Source organism: Triturus cristatus, chromosome 7, assembly GCF_964204655.1.
Source record: "Triturus cristatus chromosome 7, aTriCri1.1, whole genome shotgun sequence".
NCBI classification, from domain to species: Eukaryota; Metazoa; Chordata; class Amphibia; order Caudata; family Salamandridae; genus Triturus; species Triturus cristatus.
In genome coordinates, this window is record NC_140590.1 from 1,047,974,278 (window position 1) to 1,047,998,537 (window position 24,260).

The window sequence follows — 24,260 nt, forward strand, 5'->3', positions numbered from 1 at the left end:
GCACTCACCAAGTCATGTGCCAGAAGGGGGAGGTGGAGACACAAGCAAGCCTCCTGGCTTCCGGTTGCGGGGAGCCTGGGTTTTGCTGTACCATAGCCTTACCTGACGTCTATCAAGACTACCTCCAAGTGTTTGACAAACAGAGAGCCACACGCCTCCCTCCACATCGCTCCTATGACTGTCGGATTGACTTGGTGCCAGGAGCTGCAATACCATGCAGTAGAGTATACGCTCTCACGGAGCCTGAAACAAAATATTTACAACAATACCTCACTGACAACCTGGCCTCTGGATTTATAAGGCACTCTTCTTCACCTGCGTCATCCCCACTTTTTTTTATACCTAAAAAGGATTGCGATGAGCTACGTCCGTGCATCAACTTCAGAGCCATAAACCGAGTCACCATCAAAAATCGATATCCCCTGCCCCTAATACCCGTGCTATTGGATCAACTCAAGGGAGCACGATGGTACACTAAACTCGATTTACGAGGGGCGTATCACCTGGTCCGCGTAAAAAAGGGGGATGAGTGGAAGACAGCTTTTAGAACCAAGTTCGGTTTATATGAATACATGGTGATGCCTTTTGGACTGTGTAACGCCCCAGCAGCATTTCAGTATTTTATGGACGAGGTGCTTCGAGGATTCCTGGAAACCTTTTTGCGTGGTATATATAGACGATATCTTGGTCTATTCCAACACTCTAGAAGACCACGTGCAACACGTGACAGCGGTATTGAACAGATTGCAACAACATTCCTTATTTGCAAAGTTGGAGAAATGCTTGTTTCACGCAGAAGAGGTCACCTTTCTGGGTTATATCATCAACTCCCAGGGGTTTCAGATGGCTCAAGGCAAGGTACAGGCAATCACGGACTGGAACACCTCACACACCGCTAAGGCGGTGCAGAGATTTTTAGGTTTCGCCAATTATTACCGGCGATTCATAAAAGACTTCTCGAGAATAATCACCCCCATATCAACACTACTGAGAAAAAACACTCCGTTTCGATGGGGAACCGAAGCGGAACAAGCCTTCCAAGCCCTGAAGGAGAAGTTTACACAAGCTCCCATCTTAAGGCACCCTGATACACAACTCCCTTTTATTGTTGAAACGGATGCCTCGCAATACGCCGTTGGAGGAGTACTCTCCCAACGACATCCTGAAACGGGACAGCTCCATCCCGTGGCCTATTACTCAAAAAAGCTATCCCCTTGTGAGATCAATTATTCCGTCACGGACAAGGAATTGTTAGCGATTAAACGAGCTTGTGAGGGATGGAGACATTACCTTTTAGGAGCCCAACACACAGTCAAGATTTTCACGGACCATCGCAATCTTTTATTTCTTAAAACAGCGAAGGCTCTGACACCCAGACAACTGCGATGGACTCTTTTTTTTTGCTGACTTCGATTTTGTTATCAAGTACCGCCCAGGGCCTCAAAATGGGAAGGCAGATGCGTTGTCCAGGGTAAAAGAACCTGAAGGTCTTATGGAAACGGATGAGAAGAACACACCTTTTATCCTACCAGATAAGACGGTACCTGACACAACAATCGCACTCATCACCTCACATGAGTTTTTGGAAGATCTGAGAATAGCCGTGGCAGAAGTGGACACACAAAACTGGATAGCCGAAGACCCTGACAGACGACATGAAAAAGACAGTCTTCTGTACCACTCCATCGCTTTGTATATTCCGGACCCTCTTTTACAAAACAGGGTACTTACATGGACGCACGATACACCTTTAGGGGGTCATCTGGGGGTGTATAAAACCATCTCATGCCTAGAGAGATCCTATTGGTGGCCTACATTGCGAAAGGACACGCATGAGTACGTGAGAACTTGTTCAGTGTGTGCGCAAAGCAAGGCAAGTCATAGAAGACCTACGGGATACCTAAGGACCCTTCCTATTCCACCTCGACCATGGCACACCATCTCAATGGATTTCATCGTTGAAATGCCCCCCTGCGAGGGGTATACAGTGATCCTGGTACTCATTGATCATCTGACAAAGATGGGGCATTTCGTCCCGTTAACGTAACTCCCCTCATCAACAGAGCTAGCTCTTGTCTTTCTGCAACACATTGTCAGGGCCCATGGAATTCCCAGTGTTATCATCACGGACAGGGGATCCCAGTTCACGTCCCGGTTCTGGAAGGCTCTCTGTACCTCACTCGCTATCGATGCACGAACATCTACGAGCTTCCATCCACAAACCGATGGAAAAACTGAACGTTTGAACCAGACCCTTGAGCAATACTTGCGATGTTTCACATTACAGAATCCCATACAGTGGTTCCCCTTACTATGGATGGCAGAATTCGCGTATAATAACGCTGAGCATTCCACGTTGGGCTGTTCACCATTCTTTTGCCTGCATGGACATCATCCCAACATGCTCCCCTTTGAATGGCCAGTACATTCTAAACTACCTAGCATTCAAGAACATCATGCTCACCTCCGAGCAGTAGTAATAGATGCCAAACATAATTTGGCAGCAGCACAGGCAGCGCACAGAAAATGGGCCGACAGAAGAGAAGAAGAACCACAGTATACAGAGGGCGATAAAGTATGGCTATCCACACGCAATCTCCAGCTAAAAGGGGTAAATAAATTGAAACCCAGATACATAGGTCCCTATAGCATAGAAAAAGTCGTAAATCCTGTGGCCATGAGATTGTCCCTCCCCCTCGCTTGGCACATACATCCAGTATTCCATGTGTCGTTGTTACGACCCTGCCATGTCAACATGAGACTTCCAGACAGACCTCAGTCCATAGACATAGACGGTCAGGAAGAGTATGAAGTACAAGAACTGCTGGACTCTAGATTAGTGAGAGGGCGGGTCCAGTATTTAGTACATTGGAAAGGATTCGGGGTGGAGGACAGAACCTGGGAACCGGCACACAATCTCCATTGCCCTGACTTGGTGGACGCCTTTCACAGAGAGCATCCTGGAAAGCCGGGACGACCACCGGGACGGCGGTCCTTGAGAGGGGGTTCTGTCGCGATCACGCTAACAACGAGAAAAACAGCAAGGAACTACAGTACCCAGAAAGCCCTGGGACAGGCCGGAAGGACTCGCGTCATCCAAGTACGCGTCCACCGATCCCATAAAGGACCGCCTCCGCTAAGAGGAGGCGCTTGACAATTTTGCCCCAGTTCCGTTTTTTTGAATCAGCGAAGAAGCATCCACGAGTGCCGTGTGTGTACTCACCCCCGGCTTTACCCGTTTTCCAAACACCGGACCCCGCCATATCTATTGACGACCTCGGCGGTACTATCTACGTGAGAGGTCAGCGCGTAGACTGCAGAAGCCGCGCTGAATGACTACGGAGCATCGAGGCAGACCGACAAGAATCAGGTAATCAGCACTGGTGCCCACAGTCCCCTCTTGGTCCTGGTTGCTCACGCTGTGAGGAAACAGTGGAGGAGCACCGGGGTACTCAAACGCTCACGCTGTGAAAGGAACAGCGGATGAGCGCGTTTGCAGGGAACGCCATTCATCCTAACCTCTTTGGGGGCTCCCGCGGTGAAGGAACCGTGGAACAGCCCTTAGATAATTGACCCACACTTCCTGGGGCCCATAGGCGTGAGGAGGACAAGACGCCGGATTGTAGGGGGGCGGAGAGCCCTCCCTTGTCCTCCGTTCACGTTCCCTAAACAACGTAACTTGCAGCACAATTACAATCCCTGAGAATTATTCCTTTGAGGCAAGGGCTACGCCTGGGGAGTCTATTGAGAAGGATTTGGACTCTAGCCCCCTGGCAGATGCCCTCTGATGACAGGCTGGAAGAACAACCTACCAAGTTTACAGTGAGTAAGCGATAGTTGGGGGAAGGGTGTGAGAGACTTCCTTTCCTATAGGGCCGTGTACTCATTGTCTGTTTTCTTGTCCCTAGTACCTGTGCCACACCCCGCCTAGAACTCGTCACTTGCCTACCTGCATCCAGGACGAGGACCTGCTCTTACGCCTGGTTATTTTCCCTTCTCCCCCCCTTGTCTCCCAATCGCTTTCCCGCACTACTCTGGTTTTCTTCCGTTGGTGTGTGTCAGCGGAGGGGAGAGGAAGGGGGATATTCACCTCAAGCATCGTTCCTGCTGGCTGGCTAAGGTTAGTGGGTTGTATACTACTGACACTCTGACGCATGTACGACAGTACCTCTCTCAGTCTAAAGGGAATCCGCCTTCTCTAACTGTGAGAACACCAATTAAAAGTAACCAGAGATTCAGAAACACCCTTACCGCCTTTTACACCACCAGTAACTAACCATATCGTTACTCGAGAGTGCATCTGTAACATCCCGTCAGTTTCCCATTGCATTAAACTTGGACTGTAGTCCCCAACCTTGAACATCTCTCAGTCCTGGTACATGATGAACAGAAGGTCTCTTCGACCATTATGTCATAGTCTAACCCGGACCTTTCCACTGGAACCAAAGGAGACCGCGAGGCTGAATCCCAACCTCTTGATTAGCTGAGTTGACCCAACGAAGGTCAAAGTCAGACCCAACCAAAGGGGAAGAGGGGAAGGGACGAGAAAGAAACACTAGAAGACGTCCTCTAATGCCGGTACTCTGGATGGGAAATCACGTAGGGCCCTTCTTTTCGCTCCTTATGTGCATCCCTTTTTCTCTAAATGGGTGAGTATTGAAGCCAAAGGTAATGTCACACAACTCAAGAGTTAGTAGATCTTCACCAACAAGCTTTTATGGTTCAGCTAAAGAACATAGAAAAGGAACATAGTTCATCGTATGCATACAAAAATTTCTTCGAGCTGTAACTTTAAGGATGGCAACACATAATCCACAAAGCAACAACTAAATAAACAACACAAAAGCAACAGGTGAGCCTTGCAAAATATTCATAATACACTTAAATATAATCACTGAGGTTTCAATTCAAATGAGTCTTTGTGTTTTTCCCTTTAGTTTCTGTGCAAATATGAACAGAAAAGTCCAGGCGAAGTCATAACCAGCTTCAAAATCAGATAAGTATTAAATCAGGGAATCATGCGTTGCAGCGCATTAGCGGGTTACCAGTCTGATCAATCCTTGATACTTTGAGTGTTCTTTCTTTTTTCAATGTTACGGAAGTGAGGGAGTCTGAGGAAATCAGAGACTAAGCAAGAGCACGGCGCCGGCACAGAAGAGGACGCGAGGAAACACCCTACGCCGAGGAGTCAGGCCTGAGAAGAATGCTGCTGAAAATGCCTGAGAAACCTGAAGTCCAACAGGAAGGTTCCGAGATGGCAGGAGGTTGCTGTTCACAACAACTACAATGCTAAGTGTTGCAGTCAGCGCTCTAGCGGCAAACGCTAGAGCGCCCATGTCACCAAAGACGTGCGTACGCCACGACGTTGGCGTACGCGCGAAGCATAAATAAAGGGGGCGTGCCCCATTTGGGCATTAGCGTACAGACACAGCGAGCTGGTGTGGTCTGAGTTATTTAGCGCTGCTGCTGCCAGGCCCGCGCTGCACGACCGTGTAACACTGGCGACGAGGCGGCCGGACCCGCCGCGTGACCCGGTGACAGCACCACCTCCCGCTGAGCGCATCGCGGCAGCCCCGCGATCACGCACCTGATTCGTCTGGACCCCCCCTCGAGCCTGCCCTGCGGCCGCACCAGCTGTTCCAGCACTGCCAAGGCCTGCTCCTCGAGGTGAGCACGTGTGCACCAATCACAGCTTGCAGTGAATAGCGGATGAAGATTCCCGCCCTCCAGCCCTGCCTCAGGCCTGCATCCTCACGCCACTACTTCTAACCAGGCTCCCGTGCCAGCCATTGCCTGGGGCCCCGGCTGTGCTGCCCGTTGTCCGGCCTTGGTACACCCGCTCCACCGCCCGGAGCCACCCTCCACTGCAGTGCCATGGGGGATGACAACCCCCCACCGCCTAGCCACCCATTCCACCCGCCTACAGGCGTCCTGCCACCTTTCAGTGAGACTGCTGACCCTGCGACAGCCGCAGCGCGCTGGCAGACATGGATTGGGCGACTAAACAACTATTTCATCGGCTCCAGGGAGACGGATGGCGCGGTGAAGCGGTCACTCCTTCTTCACTACGCGGGGGAGGAGGTCTACCTGGTATTCAAGCACCTCCCTAACACTGGCGGCGCAGACGACTACGACGCGGCCGTGACGGCCCTCAACACGCACTTTGACCCCCAGATGAATCCGGATTTCGAAGTCTTCAAGATGCGTCAGGCGAAGCAAAAAGAAGGGGAGTCGGTGGACGCATTTCATGCACGGCTGAGGGTGCTTGCAGACACCCACCTGGTCGGCGACCGCGCGAAGGAGGAAATCAGAGCGCAGCTCATCTACGGCATCCGTAGTAAGAAGTTGCGGAGCCTCATCCTCCGCCAACCGAACATTCCAATGGCCGACATCCTGGTGCTAGCCCGCTCCCACGATCTATCCGACGCGCGGGCGGAAGAGATGGAACAAGCACTCACGCGAGGCGCGGGGCCAAGCGTGACCGTCAAAACGGAGCGCGCAGACGCAGTGCGGACGCACGAGAAGAAACGCAGACCAGCAGCTAGACAGTCGCCCCCGACGCAGTGCGACTACTGCGGGTATGAAGAACATCAAGGAAAAACCTGCCCAGGGAAAGGGAAGACGTGCACCAACTGTGGCACACTGAACCATTTCTCCTCCGTCTGCAGGAAGCGCGCCACACGGAAGGATGCTCGAGGGAAGAGGCCCACAAGAGGCATGGTGAGGCAACTATCCCAACTATCCCTCTCCTCCAGAACCGACACAGGGCCTCGACACACGCAAGCCCTACAAGAGGACGACTCGGAGTCCGACGACGAAGAAGAGACATACGTGGTCTTGTTCACCAGGGCCTTAAAAAGCACGAGACGTCCTCAGCCTCGGTGCGACATCATGGTCGCCGGATCAAAGGTGAACGCCGTGATCGACACGGGAGCATCTGTCACTGTTATGGGAGTGCAGCAGTACAACCGCCTCCGACCAAAGCCAGAACTCAAAACCTCGAAGGCCCGGATCTATGCCTACGGCAGCGATGTCCCTTTGCCCCTCCTAGGGAAAATGACAGGGCCGGTGGGAACGGAGGATGCCGAAATCACCATTGAGGTGCATATCATCAATCAAGAAGTAGACACCCTCCTGAGCGGGCATGCCGCTGAAGACCTGGGGCTCCTGATGTTCCTCCGGAAAGTTCAAGACACGCAAACGGCTGACCTTCTGGATCAGTTCCCCGAACTATTCACCGGCCTAGGGAACATCAAACGCCCACCGGTCAAGCTCCACATCGACCGCTCCGTCACGCCCACAGCCCTGAAGCACAGGCGAATTCTGATCTGTCTACGACCTCTGGTAGAGGAAGAACTCAAGAAACTGGAAGAGCAAGGGATCATAGAGACAGTCACCGGCCCCACTCCGTGGGTGTCCCCGATGGTAATCGCGGAAAAACCTCGTCAACCAGGCAAGATCCGGGTGTGTATCGATATGAGGCTCCCCAACAAAGCCATCAAGAGGGAGAGGCACATCACGCCTACCATGGATGACATCATCGCAGACCTTAACGGCGCGCGATGGTTCTCCAAATTGGACCTAAACGCAGGCTACCAACAGCTAACATTGGCCAAGGAGAGTAGGTACATCACCACTTTCAGCACACACCTAGGACTGAGACGATACCGGCGACTTAACTTCGGGATATCGTCAGCGGCGGAGATCTTCCAGAACACTATCAGAGACATCTTACAAGGCCTGCCTGGAGTCATGAATGTGAGTGACGACATCCTGATTCACTCTACAACCGCAGACGAACACTATCGGCGGGTCAGAGCCACACTGACACGCCTCAGAGAGTACGGAGTCACCCTTCACAAAGACAAGTGCCAGCTGTTTCAGCAGCGGATAGAGTTCTTCGGGTACACGTTTACAAACGACGGCATCCAAGTGGATCCCCGAAAATCCCAAGCCATCAAGGACGCTCCTGCACCCACATCCGCCGCAGAGGTACGCAGCTTTCTGGGGATGGCCACGTACTGGGGAAGGTTCATTCCGAACCTAGCAACGATTGCTGAGCCACTCCGACAACTCACGAAAAAAGGACGCCCCATGGCAATGGGGGCCCCAAGAGGACTCGGCGTTCCAATCCGTCAAAACAGCGCTCCTCGACCAGGCCACCTTAGTATATTTCGACCCGGCACGGAAGACAGAGCTGATAGTTGACGCCAGCCCAGTAGGACTTGGGGCAGTCCTCACCCAAGAGCAAGAACCAGGCCGGTGGGCCACGTTGGCCTACGCAAGCAAGGCCCTCACAGCGACCGAACGGAGATATTCCCAGATTGAGCGGGAGGCACTAGCCATAAGATGGGGCTGTCGACATTTCCACCTGTACGTCTGTGGACATCCGTTCACAGTCGTGACGGACCATCAACCGCTGGTACCCCTGTTCAGAGGAACAGCTCCACACCCCCCGCCGCGAATAGAACGGTGGCCCATCGGACTGCAACAGTACCACATGGACATAACGTACCGGCCTGGCGCCAAGAACCCGGCCGACTTCCTGTCCAGACACCCGGGCCATCGCGAACACATCCCGGCGGGGACAACGGAGGAAGACGATGCCGAAGCACACCTCGATTTCATCGCGGCACTAACATGCCCACAAGTACTGACGCTACAGGAGATTATGCAAGCCGCGGAACAAGACCCCGTGATGACCAAGACCAAGGAAGCCCTACAGCGAGGGTCGTGGGCCAACTTCCTACAGTCTGCCAACACGTGGACACAGGAAGAAAGGGCGGACCTGCAGCAGATCTGGCGAGTACGGAACGAGCTCAGCACCACCAGACGGGATAGTCCTGAGGGGAGCCAGGATCGTCGTGCCAACAGCGCTGCGCCGTCAAGCCACCCTTCTTGCCCACAAGGGACATCAAGGGATGGAGAAAATGAAGGCCAGGATGCGAGAAAAAGTGTGGTTCCCGGGACTGGACGCCCTGGTGGGTGATATCGTAAGGAGCTGTCCAGCGTGTCAGATGACTAGCGGACCGGAACATCCAGCCCCCATCGCAACTGAAGAGCCAGGAAGACACCCCTGGGACAAAATCAGCGTTGACTTTGGGACCCTCCCCGATGGGAGAGTAACGCTAGTAGTGATGGACAATTTCTCCAAGTACCCCCTGGTGGAGGCGCTGCCGTCCACTGCGTTCATGTTTGTAGGACCAGCACTGGAAAAGATATTCCGTCGGAACTAAAAAGTGAAAATGGGCCGCCGTTTCAAGGCCACGAGTTTAAGGAGTTCCTCGCCCTCCAAGGAATACGACACCGGCGGATCACCCCGCAGTGGCCTCAGGCAAACGGCGAGGTCGAACGCTTTATGAGGACACTAAACAAGATCCTCCGCATTGCCAGTGCCGAGCGGCTGGACCCTGAGCGAGAAGTTCAGCGTTTTCTCGGAGAGTATCGGAGCACACCCCACTGCTCCACCAAGCAAGCCCCCTGGGCCCTCATGCTGAAGGGGACCCGCCGGGATGGTCTACCCACAGTCCCAGGATGGGCTCCCCCACCATTTGAGGCGGAACAAGCGCTGCGACGACGATCACGCCGAAACCAGCAAGTGAGCCGGGCGAGAGGGTGTCGGGAGCACGCCCTTGGGCCGGGGGACAATGTCCTCATCAGGGACCGACGACCGGGGGGTAAGTTCAAGCCACGATACGAGCCAGGAAGTAAGACGGTAGAACGCCGCCGGGGGACAATGGTCACGGCTCGCCGGGGAAACGAATCAGCCACCCGAAACATCTCATGGTTCAAACGCATCCCCACAGCCACAAGACACCGACTAGAGTCCGGGGGAGAGGAAGAGGAGGACGTCCGGGCCCCCGTGAGAGAACAGTCACCACCGCCCGACCAGCCCGAAGGGATGGCAGCCCGGGACGGGCCCAGCTCCGAAGCTGAGGAGGCGGAACGTGACGGCCCGGCGACTACCAACACCCGAGCGACGGCCAGGTACGAGCTGCGACGGAACCCTCCGCCAAGCAGCCGTCTCAAAGACTTTGCCTGCCAAGTAAGTGACTGAAAAGAGGGACTCCTGGTCCAAGTTTCATTATCTAAGTTGGATAGGGATGTTGCAGTCTGCGCTCTAGCGGCAAACGCTAGAGCGCCCATGTCACCAACGACGTGCGTACGCCACGACGGTGGCGTACGCGCGAAGCATAAATAAAGGGGGCGTGCCCCGTTTGGGCATTAGCGTACCGACACAGCGAGCTGGTGTGGTCTGAGTTATTTAGCGCTGCTGCTGCCAGGCCCGCGCTGCACGACCGCGTAACACTAAGCAGCCTCCTGACCGCCGGCACCACAGATAAAGGGAAAGGCCCCGCCCCCCAACCCCGCTGACTAAGTAGGAAGCGAGCGGCAAGCTTGATATATTATAATACTCAATGTTCACTGCTAAGTTCTTCCCGCCAAGCTTCACTATCAGCAGTCTAATACAGACAATAATCGTTTCTCTAACTAATGAAAATCATTATAATGCACCTGCAAAGTAAGAAAAAACATGCTAGCACGACTAAATGCATTTTAATTGAGGCCTGTAGTAAGGCTAAGTTAAGTTAGCAATTAACATGAATTTGAATTCAAGATTATACATGTGTACGTATAGCCTTAAGAATAGGTGTAAAACGTGAGTAAAAGAGTACATAGCTACGTTTCAACTGAACATTAGCACATGCACGTATAAATCTCTAGTCTCTACAATAATTACATTTCATCAATACATTCAAATGCTTCACACACGTTAATGAAATAAAAGAACACAGTGAATATATTATCAAATACAAGTATATAATTGCGACGTATGAGAGTGGAGCCTAACTAGCACTGCTCCAACCCTTTTTTTCTGTATAGACACCTGCCACTATCTTCCTTCAACTTCTTTTGTACGTTTCTCTTTCTGTTTTCTCTCTCATTCTCTTATTTACCCTGCTATTCCCTTGCATTCCTCCTTTCATTCTCCTCTCCTCTTCCCTTTCTTTTTCTTCTTTCTCGTCATTTTCCTCTGTTTCCATGCCTCTTTTTCCACCCTGCCGGTATCTCTTGTTTACATGGCTTTCTCTTCTGCTTTGTTTACCTTAACCCCTTATTTTTCTATCTCTCGCTCCTTATTCTATTACCTCTTTCCTATGGCTCATTCTTGTTTTTTCTTTTACTATTCACCACGTCCTGTAATATGGGGCTTTATTACTTTCTCAAGTGCAGAACTGTTTCTTCTCGATTTTTTAAAGGCAGTAGGACTTCTGTGGTGTATGTAAACATACTAGAAATTGAGAGATGGCAGAGGTAATAACATGATGTTAGCACATCCACTGACAAATTTTAGTGAGTACATACAACACAGTAATAGCGTGTGCTAAAATGGATAAACACTGCGCCACCCAAGTAGTGTACATAAATATAGAGCAGAGGCACTACAATACATTAACAAATTTAAACACAAAATCCAGAGCACTCAACAAAAGTTATATTTTTTGGTCTGGCAATGTAGCAGATCCAACATTTAATTTTGAGCATAAATCACAGCTTTTGTTGACACGCAGGTCAGTATCAGATGACAGCAATCAGCCGACACGTGTTTCGTCGAGAAGATGACTTTTTCAAGGTTGATGATTTAAGAACGCTTGTTACACATAAGTCTAAATTAGATTGAAAATTATTATCATATTTACACTAGTGTAAAATGCAAGCTTAAACCCGAAAAAGAGACAGGAGAGACATATTGTACCTTGTGTTAGGAAGCTAACTTAAACATCAAAAAATACAAAAATATACTTTTTTCAATCAAACTTTTTTTTACCAAATCAATTGTATATTAAGGTACATCGTAGAAATCACCGAAAAGAAGTGTAAAAAAGAGGAGAATAGCCAAAGACAAGTCAAGCGGAGAAACAGTACCATTATTCCAACAAATTCATGAGATCATGAGATTATCCTGAGTAAGATCACTGAATTATTTGTCAGCAGATACAAAGGACAAACGAGAAAAATTACAAGTGATCAAACACCTATCTGTGAAGTTAATTGTGTAAAAAATATAAATGTGACTACCTCGTAACTATTTTGTGGTCAAAATCAGTAGTTTTGAAGACCAACTTATAGTAGTACTTCGGAGTCAAGAATCCTTGAATCCTCAATAACTTCAGCTGTTAAAAACGACTAGGTCTCCAATATACATGACCTATAAATCAATAATGCTGCAATGTCAGAAGTGAGTATACGTATTAAACACAAAGTTAATGTGTCACATATATGCCAAAAAACAGAAAGTGCGGCCAAGCTCGATTATATAAAGAGCTTTAAATAGCGCCCAAAATCAGCATAATCTCATGGGTGCATAACAATATCCTTATAACCATACCACATCCAAGCATCTCGGAAGAATCTATCAGTAATCTGATTAAAGCACCAATATTTGATTAGAAAACGTGAGCATGTGTGCCATGCTACTAAGGTTATAGTTATTGGATAAAGCCATTACACAATGACCGAAAACCTAGTCAATCACTAGCCAAACAAATTGGTAGTTTAGTGATAGAGGTGGAATGTATAAGCATGTCATTGCGAAGATTAAATAAAAAATACAATTACAAATAGTTCCACACGTACCTCTAAGAATAGCCGCGGATTTTCCAAAATTGAAGTAAACATCAAATAGTATCCAAGGCTAAAGTTGGCCCAATACGGCAGCGTATTTCCCAACAATTAAGAGAATATGCAAATATTATCCAGGGCTAAAGTCAGCCCATTGCGGCGGTACGTGCCTGTAAAGCGTAAGTCAAAACTTAAGAATTAAGGGGCATATTATCAAGAAACGGCGTTAAAATTATCGCCGCTTTAGAGGCAGAAAACTGCTGCTAAAGCGGCGATAATGGGCTTGAAAATATGCCCTTGAGAATTCTCATAGAAGCCCATGTTCTGGTGTCAACATGGGCTTCTATTGGAATTCTCTGCGGCATATTATCAAGCCCATTGTCGCCGCTTTAGCGGCAGTTTTCTGCCGCTAAAGCGGCGATAATTTTAACGCCGTTCCTTGATAATATGCCCCTAAATCACAATAGCTAGTACTATGTCCAAAGCCGCAGTTCAAACTGAACTAGGAGCCAGGTAACTCCCCTGTAACGGCCAATGTACGCTCTCAAAGTGTGCGCTGTTCTCATGAATCGCACGACTTTCAACCATTTCAGAACAAGTAGCGCGTGAGTAGGCCGACATGGAAAGCAGTCTGCATTAGACGTAGCAATCAAACATTGCCAGACCAAAAAACATAACTTTTTTTTAGTGCTCTGGATTTTGTGTTTGTAAGTGTATGTAAACGTGTTCACAATACAAGCAACAGTCTCTTCTCTGTACGGGCACACTCTTTTGATAAAATATGTTTTTTTCTGTGCGTGCTACTTCCTCATAAAGATTTTGATTGTAACTATGGCAATCTTTTCCCTTCTCGGAAATTTGGCACTTGTTGGCTGGAACTTGGCAAAGTTTTGCATTGAGCAGCAAGCACCCCGCCTAGTGTTTTGGCAAAGGCCAGCGACACACCTTTGAAGCTTGTCACCCGAAGCACTTTGTATTCTATGATTCAATTACACACAGAGATTTTTATGCTTACTCTCCAGAAGGCTTGCAATTGGATCCGGTGCCCTTCACAAAGATATGAAGTGCCCTATGGTCTACAAAGAATATTGACTTGTCAAATTATTTAATTCCACCTTGCTCTTCTGCTTTTAGTATTGAGTCAGCAGCACTGATATAAAATGACTAATTCGGGCTTTCCACTAGCACCACATTTATAGGTTTGGCTTGACTGTGCAGCTGTCTGCAAGAGGCATTGTTACAAATTCTTAAAAATATACACTTAGAGTGCTTCTTGTGTGCGCCCAGAGGAGTTTATCTCTCTCACCTCATGCTAGTGGGTATGAAGTGTATCATTCAGCATTCTACAATGTTCCTCTTTTGGTAGGCATAAGAGACTCTTTTAAATTTGAAAAGTACACACTATCATCATGCTGTTTGTCACATTCAATACTTTATCTCATATATTCATTCAATAGAGTAAACGGTAATTTTTGCAACTTTTTCTGCCAACATTTGTAAAGCTATAAACAGGCCTTAATGTGATAAACAGCATTTGGGCGTGCAATAGATGTAAAAAGCGTTTATGACTGAATGGAAAGGCACACCCAGATCTATTGGTTTTGCCAGTGCTTGTTATGTAAGGCTCTACACAAGAACATTTGCCAGGTTTTCATTGGCTAATGTCACGGTCACTGGCCTGTTGAGTGTGGTGAATGGTGAGGTCTGTCTTGGCAGATCATGCGGTGTCCAATCAAGAATTTGGTCATTTGGAGCACCCAACACTGCAGGCCTGTGGCTGCTCTGGGATGCTTCCATGTCTGTAACTGCTGGCAACTCCCCGGTGCAATACACAAGATAATGACCCCTAAGTGCAGCAGTTCCCAGTCCAAGATGCTATCCCAGTCACATCACTATGGTGTAGGGCCACACTTCCTGTCACAGTAATACTGTACTGTAACTGACTGACATTTGTACATGTTTTTCATGGGAGAGGACAGCACAGAGATGTATGTGAATATATAGTCAAAGCTTTTCTCTGCGTGTGCCTTATAACTCCTAGAAATACTGTTAATCGGTAAACACATGCAAGGTGCTGCCATGCTGTATTTAACATGTAGCGCAGTATCTTTAGTCAGGCTTTGGGTATTAAAATGTCCAAACTAGACCCATGGAATTTATGTAAAGTATACTTGAAATCCTGTTTTCGGCAAATGGCGTGAAGCTAGACACAAATTGGATTCCGTGAAATGGAAGTTGTTAATCAGAATCCAAATGACTATTGTTATGATTATTGATCTACTGCTAAGACCAGAAGAAGGAAATTAAAGATGGCCTACTGGAGAAGCATGTGAGATGGCACTGCACTGCTTGCCTTCACTGTGTAATGCCTACCTCAAACTCTGGCCAGAAAACCAGAGTTAGCTCTTCTTCATAATCTACTTTGTCCTTCAAGAAAGATGCGGGTTGAATGTAGTGGCGTAACAAGGGGGGATGTCGGGTACGAGTTTTGGGTCACCGCCCCCCAACCCCACTCTTCACTTCTGGACCTGCGGAAGGACTCTCAGAGGACTACCCTACTACCATGGCCATCTGTGTACCAAGAAGGCTGCCCTGTTGCCTAAAAGCTATTCTGAGCTCTCAGAGGACTGCCCTGCTGCCTGAGACCTGAACTTCTGCTTGAACCCAAGACTTCCACAATGACTCTAGGAACTAGTTGGCAGGCCTCCTGATCAGAGCCACGGGGATAGAAAGGAATCCAACCATCTTAAACCTGCACCTTAACCCACCCTGAGTGAGTCCTGACCCTTCAAATGATGCCCCTTGAGTCCTGGACCCTTGGAAGTTTTGCTAAATGTGGCCAAATAGCCCAAATCCAAATCTTGGGAATTTTTTAGCACCAAAGTGCTCTGAGACAGAGACGAGACCTATCTCCTCACTGATCTGCCGAAGGTTCATCTCCGGTCGGCCTGACTTAGCGGTAGCTCCTGACACATTATCCTCAGACACCGTTGGCTGCCTTGCCCCCACTAAAGTTTACCTTCTCAGACATTTTTTCACTAAATGTCTTTTAAATCTCAAAGTAAGAGGCGAACGGGCTCAATCCACTTTGTGAATTCAAACCGCTGTCCATCGCAGTCGGCCATAACTTTCGACTTTGCCCTGGTCTCGCTCAACTAGATGTCTGTGGTTGGGGCTTTTATCTTTTAGGTGCTATTTTTTTCTTCAAAATTTAAAAATTCATACCTCTGGATTTACTGATTGAGTTCTGTCCTTTTGGTGTCAAATAATGAACGAAAATGTACTTTATTTTTCTAACTTGCTGTGGAATGTTTCTTGTGTTGTGTTTTCACTTTATTGTTAAGTGCTGTATAGATACTTTACTAATTGTCTCTATGTTAAGCATGACTGCTTTTGTGCCAAGCAACTGGAGGGTTAAGTACAGATTAATTTAGTGACTTTTTTGGTTCACCTGACAAGGATTGTGGCTTTTGCTTGTCATGGGCTCACAACTCCTCAACCAACAACCCAATTCCTCACAGGGCAGTACTAATAATATTTCATTCATGCAGGCCAATAGTAAACCAAGAAAATGTGATGTAACAAATAAGAACCATTTAGGAACACCTGCTCTTATGTATATTTATAAATAGCAAATGATGAAAATAACATATTTATGCAAGTGGTAGCATTACACAGTACAGCAGCTTAGAACAGACGTGAGCCATGGACCTTAAATACAAGAACATTAAAAACATGGTTTATTTCTTACAGAACACACAAAAAAGAAAAAGACAAAAGAAAAACTTGCAATTCATTCGCTTCATTTTAAAAGCCACATTTTGTTCTGTTGCTGCAAAACCAATATCAATGCAGGCTGATTTCAATCTTGCCTCTGAGTGAGGCCTAGTTATGCTAAGTAAAATACATTCGAGTCAAGCATTATTTTCTATTTATTAAAAATGCTATGACATAATTTGTGGTGGATTGTGATATAAGTTTAATTTTGGTGTAGTGTGGAATGAAATGGTACTAAACACTGTAATGTATGCAGACTTGCCAACTTATGAATATATTTCACTTTATGAGCAGGGGGTTGGTCTTTGGCAGGGAAGGGGCCTCCTGCTGAGAGCTACCTAAGAGGCAATCTGCCCTCCAACAACACTCTTCCCTCTAAAAAAAAATAAGGAGTAATTGAGGCTGTCACCGATGTCCTGAGGTGTTTTCACACCCCTTAATTGAATTCGTTTTTACATACAGCCAAGCTGGAAAAGTCCCTTTGTGCAGTGGTTGCCAGCTCACCTTCCCTGTCACTGTGTGATTTTTGGCTTCTCAGGTCAGTGTGTGTGAAGAGAGCCAACATCGTGTGACACACAGTGACAGCATGTGAGTTAGCAGGTCTGTGTATGGGAAGATGTTTCTAAGGTTATGAAGTGGTGTTGTATGGTGTGGTGCAGTGTGGTGAGTGGCTAGGGGGTGTGCAGTGCAAAGCGATAAATAGGTTGTTGTAGTCTGTAGTTGTGTGATTTTGTACTTCTGATAAAGTGTAGAACGTTGTAATGTTGTATGGTGAAGTACCTTGTGTTTAAGTTCAGCCGGTGTTTGCCTGTGCTCAGCACCCGGATTTACTTTTTAGAGGGTATTGATTTTGCAAAGATTACACACCGACATAAGCAGGGGGTATGCGGGGTGTGTGTGGGGTGTGTGTTTGTCTCCATCACCCCAGAGGAAGCTCACATATACATTTTGTAGACTTTTTTTTTAGAACATTGTACCTATTTGAGCCCTGTGCCAAAGCTCCAAGTGTATGCTCTGAACCAGCCATGTCTGTTTCATTGCATTTTGCGATGCAGCGCGCGCAAAGGAATTTGTTTTATTTATTTAAAAGTGTACTTACCTCCGTTCATCCATATTCTGGTGTTTACATTTCCCCACCCTGCCCCTCCCCCGCCCCGCCTCACTGCCCCACCGAACTCCCTCCACGGGCCGTTCCTGACTAGAAGACTACAGACCATCTAGAACCCGTCAGCCAGATTCATCCTCAACCTCCCGCACAGAACTCACCAAACCATGACCAGGGCAACAGGCCTATACCTGGGGCTGAGCAGGGACACCCGCACAAAACTCCAGAATTCTTAATCAGAACACTTTCAGTGTCAATATTTGCTACCTTGTTTTTATTGCCTTGTGAGTTATCTTGATTGTCTGCTCAGAGTTATTGTTTTATGTCTTTTTACTAATAGGGTTTGATTTATTTGACGTTTGTTTTTGGAGCAGATTGCATTTTAGCTTTGTTTTAAACTTTTATAGTTCTTTTTATATATTTTAATCGTATGTGTGAAAGGCAGCTATATTTTGTACTGTGGGCAGAAAGCAATTTAATAAGTTCAAATTCACAACACCTCAGGGAGCTCCACTGGCTCCCAATACACAAATGCACTCATTTCAAACTCCTTACACACACATACAAGGGACCACACACCTTAGGCTCCACCTACTTGGACAGTACACCAACCACCTAGACACCTCTGCTCCACAGGACACCTACTTGCACACATCCCATGCATACACAGAATCAGATCAGGTGGACTTTGTTGTCTTACATCGCTCCTAAAGTGTGGAACGGTCTCCCACTCCACAACAGAGCCGCCTCCTCTCTTCCTAAATTCTACAAAAAGCTGACCAACGCTCTAAAGGCAGGGCTAGGCACACACTCCTGCTCAGCACCAGGATACCCTCACAGATGACAGTTCACTTGAGAAATGCATATAAGATAACTTACAATAAAAAGGACAAGGCAAAGTAGGGCTTAGTACAGCTCTCGCTGGGAGTGACAGGAAGGACTTAGAAACAAGGCAGTCTGACACAGTACTAAATTCAACCCAACCTTGCCTACATTTCAGAGGGCTTCAGATTTTCTTGTAGGTCCTTCTTCTTGTAGTCTTAGGAAAACCTCATGCTGATTTTCATGAGATTAGAGCATCTGAATCTAGCCATATTAAATTTCCTGTAAATGGTTATGCAGGCATGACCATAGCATCATTCCCTGTGTAGTAAAGATCACATTCATGCAAGTGGAATGTCGAGCATCTGTTGCTACGTCCGCCCTAGCAGCCAACTCATAATACTTAATTCAAAGATATGTATGCCAGGTAAAGTGGCCACAAGTTCTAAGAAAGGATGAGAAGTCAGAGGAACTAGAAATCAAGATAGGAGTTTCCCAAACAGTGTTGCGCTAGCAAATAGTCAGAAACCATATGATTAAGACTTGCATTCTGACTAAGTTCAGTACCAGGCAAAATGCTTTCACAACCTTTATGTATTTTTATATCACATGTTTAATTTGGGGAAGTTAGCATGAAAAAGGATTTTTTTCTGAACAAGGAAATATTTATTGAAAATGGTAAAGTACTAGTTGTCTGCAGTACTTTATTTGTAAAATAATTAGTGCCAGTGCCCAAAGCGCTATAAAATACCAGCGGGCCGAATACCAAAGGTGCATAGTCTTGAATCTACCTCCGGCTTCTTTAATTTGCCTCTAGACACTTCCTTCCCACTTATCCCACCCATACAGGTTTTCTACTTTCTACCTGGGTGACAAATTTCCTGACTTTCATTTCCTCTGTCTTTCCGTTTTGTGTGGTTTTTCTCTGTTGCTCGGGGAAAGGACTGATGAGGAGCAATTAGTGCCAATCCCCAAACATAAGTGCTAGTGGCCCCCACTAACAACCATCAGCTCAAATTAAGCACTGGTTGGCTGTAGTTAAAAAAGAAGAGAACAATATTTAATTATGCAGTTAAGAATGGTTTACCTTTCCTGAACAGATATTAATTAAACAGCCAATAGTAAAGTTACATTTTTTTTAGGGGTATCATTAGCTAAATGCACTATCCTGAGTAGAGTTTCAGGGCTGGAGTCACAAAAGTAACTTGCAGTTTTTGAGTAATTGACACATTTGAGTAAGTTTTCTACTTTTGCCAATTCACAAAATCTGAGTGTAAGATGCTACAAAAAAACAGTAGTAAGTATAGCACCAAACATGGCTAGTCACTGGTACTGCAACATTTTTCCATTGAAAATAATATAAGTAGGAAATTGTAATAAAACCCCTTAGGAGATAATGTTAAATTACATTAAATTAGTTAAAATAGTTAACAACATAGATAAATATAAGAAAACGTTAAAAATATGAAAATAGTACATAATATTGAACTATACAATATTTTAATTGTCAGGAATCACACTGTATAGCGCCTGCCAAGAAGTCAGTACTACAACTCCCAGGAGGCCATGGTAGAGGAGCACGCTTTTACAAATGGATGCGCTGCGCACCGAGCGTGCGTAATTCTTTTCTGTTTGAGGACCGAAGTTCCAGGAAGCGGCTGGAAGCGAGTCGCGGCTTTTCTGTGAATTGGAGCATGGGTGAGTGCACTGATCTACTTCTAAGGCGGCGGTATTGAAATAACAGCGGACGCCTTTTTACTTGGTATTGTTTCCAGTGCATCATTCAAATTCCCAAGGCGGCGGTGCTACAGAACCGCGGACGCCTTCTTTTGTTTTTTCCTGCTTTTGCCTTCGCTTTGTTTTGGAACGTAAAACATTTCCGGGAGGCGGTGACGTTTAACCGCGGAAGCCCTGTTTGCTTCATTAACTTTTTGAGGAGTGTACTCGGGCGGCGGTATATAAACCGTGGAAGCCCTACACTTGTTTCTTGTTTGTGTTCTCACGATGCATAATGGTACCGGCAGCAATCATGGACACACCTGAATACTTCTTTGAGTCATTATCGACTTCTGAGCTGCTGCAAGCATTGACATCTCAGATCTTTATTAGGAACAGCCGGATATTTTCTTCATTATGATGTTTCTTTAATTCTCTAGTTCAAGACTTTTACCTACTTCCTGAGTGATTCCCACAGAGAACCGGTGAGCAAGGCGAGCCTGTACCAAGGGGTGTTGAAAGCATGGGGATTGTAAAAAAGTGAAGTCTGCATGTGTGGTCTTTTTTAATGTATGTTCATTGTGTTTATTAGGAATTATCCATAGGAGCGCTCTGTTATGACTGAAGTTCTTACAAGAGTAAGCTGGTCCTTTGGTGGATAAGGTATGCTGATTCCTTTAGTGAGATCATATGAGAGTAGACTTGCATGTAGCATATTTTTTGCTGAATTTTGTTGCTTTCTATTTCCAGGTTCTCATCCCTGCTGTTCCTACCCTTTCCTATCCCTCGCTTGATCGCCCTAAGACTCAGTAACTTTTAGTTGGAGTTTGGGGATGTCAGGTGGTGGACCCTTTTTTGCATCGCCCAAATTCTGAGGAGCACCAAAATCCTGACATTAATGCCCTATTGTGAATATAAAACAGTTTGAAACTTAAATTTCAACTAAAGTATAGCTAAATGATTTATATTTAATCCTATACATTCCATTAAATATTTATTTATGATTATTTATGATGATAAAAAAAATTCTTTAGGTTGGAATTAATTTTTGTATTTATACTTCAGAAACAATTTAAATTTCATTTACTATGTTGCTATTCATTGAAGAATCATTTCAAAATTAGGTTAATAGAAACCTAGCATTTGTTCTTATTTTTTCTATATTTAAAATAAATATATAAGTTACATTTACAATAGTTTTTAATATAAAAATATGAATACATTTTATTTTCAAGTCAAATAAAGTGTTTTATTTTTCCCTATACTTTACGATGTGGAAATCTGCCCCCTGAATGCAGATATAGGGAAATATAAAAATGTTTATTTAAGTAAAAAGTAATACTTAAAACAATTTGATGTTAAATATTAATGCAAATTAATTATATCAATGTATTTTAAATGTAGAACAAAAGACAACAATGGTACAGCAATTCTACCTTTATTTTGGATTATTTAATTTGTAAATTAATTTATATATATTAAATTAAATTACATTTATTTTTCTGAAGTTTAAATTACATATTATATTGCCCATTAAAACATTCATATGTTAATATAACTAATAAAAGTGAAGGAGTCAGAATTAAATATAGGTATCTTAATTAGGTTTTCAAAAAAGTTTCATTAATGTTTGCGTTGGCACGTGGTTGTTAAAATAATTTTAAATTAAATAATGTACTATTTATATTGATATATAGTGTGTTAATACAACAAAGTTGTGGCACTCAAGGAGTTTGGCTTACATTATTTATTTACAAATTGAAGAGCAAGATAAATGTTGACTTGTTGCAACCTCAAAGCCTTTGTCACGGCTATTGTCCCTTTTCAGTGTTCACACTTTTATACCACCTCATATCTGCCCATAATGATGGATTCTGGGTTTGGTACTGTGCATTACTTAAACACAAAGTTACATTGTCACATCAAACATTTTGAATATTTGCAGTTCAAGAGACTCTCCTTGGTCTTTTGCAAGGCACTATTATATCCCAGTAGATTATATTTTACATTTTGTGATATATTTGCTATAAAAGTTTGCCGGGCTAGGAGCCTACTTTTCACTTTGAACTTGTCCATGGTATCATCATTATATCACTGTAAATTCAAATCAATAACTACTGACATCATTATCTGGAGTGGTTAAGAAATGGAATTCAATAATTACTTGAACATCCTGAATGATAATATGGTTAGTCTCAAATTCACCTGCACAACAAGGAAAGAACAAATACATTTTCTGGCGATATCGATCTACTTAAGAGATGAAAAAAATTAAAAACACTTTGTATAGAAAAGAAAAGCCTACTATTAATATCTTACATGGCTCAAGTTTTCATCCAAAACGATTATTGAGAAGTATTCCATATAGTGAATTCTTAAGGGTGAATCAAATCTTGGGATATGGCACGAAAAAATTATAAAAGGAAACTACCATTTTTCAAAAGAGAATATATTGAAAATGTAAAGTTAAAAGGGAACTGAAAAGATCTACAGCAAAACATCAACAAAAACTTTAGTAACAATAAAGGAAAAAAAAAAGATGACAAAATAAGATAAATCCTGACCTACGGTATGGAATCGGGAGCCATCAGACAAGTATTTCAAAAATATTTTAATCTAAAAGAGAAAGATCCGGATATTGGATACAATGTAGGAAAAACACCAACTATACCCTTTAGAAAGACACCATCACTCACAAATAAACTGATGAAAAGTCATTTTACTTGTATAAAAACAAAGAATTGTCTAGAAACTTCAAGAAATGGATTTACGAAATGTAGATCATGCAAGGCATGTAAGATTGGTAGAAATGTGAACGAATTCAAGGATAAAGATAATAGAGTAACCACTAAGAGAATGAAATGCGAGTCACAATATGGGGTTTTTATTTATCTCTGTTTTGCAGATCTCTCCAATGACTTTGATCTAGTCAGTCACGCAACTCTTTGGAAACCTTTGACTGATATGGGTGCTCCCATGGATACTGTCACTTATCTTTCTCAGATGTACTCTTCAATGACCTCACGTGCAAAATTTGAGCTCGAGGTAGAACGTACATCGAGATTTATTGTTAGAAAAGGGATTAAGACAAGGGTGCATTATGGCTCCCACTCTCTTCTCCCTCTATGTGAATTGGATCGACAAAGAGCTACGGAAGTTAGACGCTGATGCAGCCAAAATTGGACCTTGTTGTACCCCGATGCTCCTATATGCCAATGACGTGGTGTTAACCTCCAGTACGGCAAATGGTTTACAAAACATAATTTATATTTTCGTTGGTTATATGGAGCACAAAGATCTTAAATTAAATCTGGCTAAGACCTACACCATGGTGTGCGGAAGAGGTAGGCCTAAAAAGAAATCACTCTTTGTTAGAGAACACAAATTATCAGAAGTAAAGAATTTCTCTTATTTGGGTGTACTGTTTTCAAGCTCTGGTTCTTGGACTCTCCACTTAGAACTAGCAAAGTCATGAGTTGTTAGATCGACTGAGGCCTTGTTTAGGTTCCCAAAGAAAGTTGGCAATAAATCCATTCGAGAGATATTGCATCTTTATAGGAGCAAATGTATACCTTCAGCCATCTATGGAGCAATCCTCAGGGGGTGAGGGAGCAAAATATTTTGCAAATACAGGAGAACTTATTTTTGGCCTTTTCCTTGCTGTACTACGTACAACTCCTACCCTTATTACTCACAGGGAACTAGGTGTAATGTATGCAGAAGATAAAATTCACTGACTGTGATCACTGGTTGGCATAACATCTGGAGTAAATGAGGAATGACATATGCCAGAGATGTAATCAATGACTGCCTTGCCCTCGAGGACTGGAATAAAGTTCCTTGGCTGATGCATGTCAATAGGTTAATTAAGGCAATTGACGTAGATTTTCAAATTAAGAACACAGCGAACATTCTACAGCATAGCAAGAAAGCATTAAATGCCATTTTTATCCAAAAACGATCAGGCGAGAGGGAACTCAAAGAAAGGCAGAACACTTCAGTAATTAACTACTTGTAAGGGCAGCTACAATGTGGATTGCAGGGCTACCTTGTGATGGTCACAGACACTCAGAAAAGATTTTATCTTACTAGGTTTCATTTAGATATTGCCCATCGCCTTGTAGCAATCCCAAACAAGCATTGGCATAGCCAATAGGTCTCGCTTTTGGGACCTTATAAGTGTTTAGCCATGCAACAGTTGCATAACTAAATACTT